The sequence below is a fragment of the Cynara cardunculus genome (genome assembly GCF_001531365.2).
Source record: "Cynara cardunculus var. scolymus isolate 2C chromosome LG 12, CcrdV1, whole genome shotgun sequence".
NCBI classification, from domain to species: domain Eukaryota; kingdom Viridiplantae; phylum Streptophyta; class Magnoliopsida; order Asterales; family Asteraceae; genus Cynara; species Cynara cardunculus.
Genome location: NC_037539.1, coordinates 24307496 through 24311677, shown reverse-complemented (window position 1 = coordinate 24311677; position 4182 = coordinate 24307496). Strand labels below are relative to the sequence as shown.

The 4182-nt window shown below is 37.9% G+C and overlaps 1 non-coding gene across 1 annotated transcript; it reads right to left on the bottom strand.

The window, feature by feature from the left end:
* Positions 1-1059: 1059 nt before the first annotated feature.
* Positions 1060-1167, bottom strand: LOC112524012. The gene has a single exon (XR_003070339.1). It is a non-coding gene; the product is annotated as a small nucleolar RNA R71 (small nucleolar RNA).
* Positions 1168-4182: the final 3015 nt, after the last annotated feature.

The window sequence follows — 4182 nt, the reverse complement described above, 5'->3', positions numbered from 1 at the left end:
TTACATTTCACCATAAGTCTTACACCCATGCTACCCTTTTATATTATGTTATTTTATCATTGTTAACTCAGAATCACACTGAAGTCTTCAATTTCATCATCAGAAATGATTTTTTTCATTAGACTCTCATTAGACTTTTGCTACAATCTCCGTGGATGCTAACCGATATTTTTAACACTTTATTACTTGGAAAGTCGATATTGGGCCGTATTGTATACTTGCTTTGTGGCTCAATTCCTTTGTCTAAAGGTGTGCGATATAACCTACCAAGTTTTTTGCGCCGCTGCCGGGGATTGGCAAGCTAAAAAATTCTTTTGAGTAAAGTAAAAAATTTGATATTTCTAGTACCATTTGAATCATCTTAAAAGTGGTGTATGCCAAGGATATAGCGCGAGGAATTTTTCAAATTTGACCCCGATATTGAGAGAACGTTTCACCATAGATCGAGAGCTCAAAGATCAATTTTTGCTCTACTCCCTCCTAACATGGCGTTACCTCCCCCGATCATTCCAGAGATACCACATTTGGAAAATCAACCACATGTTTTTACATCAATACCGCCATTTCCAAACTTTCCACAAGAACACCCACATAATGATAATAATTTGGGTAATGAGGACACATAATCGGAGAATAATGATCAACGAAGAGCACAAACTCCGAACATCATTAATCTGACAAATTCCAAAAACCGGAAGGATCATGGATTATGCTATCCCGAATTTTGAGCAATTAAATTCTGGGATAGTTAGGCCACATATGACAGCCCTCCATTTCGAACAAAAACCAATCATGTTTCACATGTTGCAAACGAATGGACAATATGCCGGATTACCCTCAGAGGACCTACATTCACATTTAAAGTCTTTTATGGAAATCACTTATGCTTTCCTGATCCCGGTAGTGTCCAATGACGCTTTAAGACTCGCTTTATTTCCATTTTTCTTAAAGGATCGGGCAAAAGCATGGTTTAATTAATTACCGTTGGGTTATGTACCATCGTGGAGTAATATAGTTGAAATTGTTTTGCGAAAATATTTCCCACCAATCAGGAACGCTGTGTCCAGGAATGAGATCTATCTTTTTTAAACAAATGGACGATAAAGCTGTTCCTGACGCTTGGGAAAGGTTTAAAGAGTTGTTAAGGAAATTCCCACACCATGGCATTCCGTACTGTATTCAACTCGAGACATTCTACAATGTGTTAAGTCCCATGGCGAAACAAATGCTCGATGCGACTGCAGGCGGAGCCTTTACAGCCAATACCTACAATGAAGGGTATGACATCCTTGAAAAAATTTCAGCAAACAATGGACATTGGGTTGATCCATGTGCTCAACCGCAAAAGAAGACTGTTGGAATTCATGATGTAGATGCATACACTACATTAACAGCACAACTTACTTCCATGGCCACCATGCTTAAAAACCTTACTTCTGGCCAAGAAAAGTCCTCTCAATGCAATGTGTTTGTTGTGGTGGGGAACACTCGTATGAACATTGTCCTCATAATTCTGAATCCATACTCTTTGTTCATAATGGATCTGGTCCATATACCAACAATTACAATGCAAGTTGGAAACAACACCCGAATTTTTCTTGGAACAGTCCATGTTTAAATCCACCGGCACCTAAGCAACAAAGAACCTCTAATTTTCAACCCCAACAACATGCGAGTAGTTCTCAAAATCATCACCAAAATTTTCAAACTGCTCAACTACCTTTTTGAAAACAAGCCACTTCCACAGGCTGATTTATCATCTTCTTTGGAAGCAATCATAAAAGGGTTATTTACGCAAGCTCAAGCTCAAAATCAAGCTTTGATAACCCAATAAAACTCTCAAAATCAATCTCTTTTTAATCAGCAAAGTGCTGCTATCAGAAATCTGGAAACCCAAGTCAGCAAACTTGCACTCAATCAGATCAATAGAGTCCTTGGTACTTTGCCTAGTAACACAGAAGTCCCAAGAGCCTTAGAAATGGAACATGTGAAAGCAGGGACCCTGAGAAGTGGGAAGGAATTAAAAGAGGCCATGCAAAAAGATCGTGAACCAATTTTGTCAAAAAGTGATGTTATAGCTTCGGCACCTGTTATTGAAAAACTACCGCAACCATTAGAAAACCAATCATCTAAGGTCACCAATACTATCCCCCCAAAATTAGAATACCCTTTACTATTTTCAAAGGATACCATTAGGAAAAAGTCAGTAAAAGATGAGGTTATAGCAGATCCTAAGACCAAAGCCGTAACCCCATCCACACCACACGAGAGTAAGACCACCCAAGGCAAATGAGACTCATCTTGCTCAACACATTCAAACAAAGGTGTCATAAAACCAGTTCCTTCTTATGTACCTTACCCCCAAAGGTTGAGGAATCACAAGGAAGAATTGCATTTTAAAAAGTTATTGGATGTGTTTAAAGAATTGCATATCAACATTCCACTTGTTGAGGCAATTAAGCAAATGCCTAGTTATGCTAAATTCCTCAAGGACATTATAAGTAAGAAGAAGAAGCTGACTGAGTATGAAATCGTAGCTCTTACTGAAGGATGTAGTGCACTTCTGACCAACAAGATAACTCCTAAGCTTAAAGACTCGGGAAGTTTCACTTTTCCTTGTTCTATTGGTGGGAAAGAGATTTGGGAAAGCTTTGTGTGACTTAGGTGCAAGTATCAACCTCATGCCTTTATCTGTTTTCAACACGTTAGGCATAGGAGAGGCTAGACCTACCATTGTTACACTCCAATTGGCCAACAAATCTACTGCATACCCTAAGGGAAAGATTGAGGATGTTTTAGTGCAAGTTGACAAGTTTATATTTCCGGCAGATTTTATCATCTTAGACTCTAAGGCCGATAAGAACATCCCTATTATTTTAGGGATACCATTCCTAGCCACCAGAAGAACTTTGATAGAGTCCAGAAAGGAGCGCTAACTATGAGACTTCAGGACCAAAAAGTCACATTTAATGTTTTTAATTCTTTGAAATACCCTGACTATTTGGAAGAGTGTTCAAGAATTTGTGAAATAGAATCAATGTGTTATGAGGAAGGGATTAGAGAGGTCTGTAAGTTAGAGGAAGAGTATAGTGTTGAAATAGATGAAGAGATTGTTGAGGAGTTAGGTTTAAGAGATGATAATGGTATCGCATGTGATGTTACTGCATTTGAGCTACTGGAAAATAGTGAGTAGAAAGACTTCACCCCATCCTTTATATCACCACCTGATTTGGAGTTGACACAACTCTCATCCCATTTGAGGTGTGCTTTTTTAAGAGAAGAAGGCAAATTGCCTATCAACATATCATCTACCCTAGAATTGCATCAAGAAAGGAAGTTGGTTGATATGTTGAATTTGCACACAAAAGCTATGGGATTGATCATTGATGACCAAAAGCGAATTAGTCCTTTTTTCAACATAAAATCATCCAAGATGACAATAACTTCACATCCATAGAGCCACAAAGAAATGTGTCTACTTTTGACAAAGCCATAAATAAATTGTTTGGTCTCTCACCTCACATAGATTATGAGAATGATGCACTCTTGTACACGGCCTCTGAGGCATATTTGGTTGAAATCATGACGTCCCTTGGAATGCCTGAGAATGATTGGGAGCCTTACACTCATTTCATGTTGAAAACCATTAAGGTTGCCAATTTTTCCTCTGATAAGAATGTTTGGATAAGCTTTATTAAACATTATTTATCATCGACTAATCATAACAGCTCTGTTTTTGTAGAAAGGTTGGTGCTTTTGTTTAGTCTCATAACAAGTGAGAACATTAACTTTCGTGAAAACATTCTGAAGTCCATCAAGGTGGATAATAAGAGCCTGTTTGAAGAGAATGAGAAGTTGAAGAAGGAGATGGCAGCTCAGGCTTCAAAGCCTACTCCTTTGGAGTAGGGCAGGTTCAATCACTTTTCTTTAGTCTCCAAATACTCTTTTTAAATTTTTGAGTCTAGGATAATTTTACATTTTTAGATTTATTTTCTTTACAAGATTACATGTTCATTGATAGTTGCCTTTGATTTCATAGCCTGAATAATTCTGAGGTTGTTAGTCATTCACCTGGTAGATATATTCTTGCTACAACTAGCACAATTCTTTTTGGGACACAACTTGACTCACACCCCAACAACATAAGAGGCATGATATAGGCCTTTCTTCACAAACTCACAA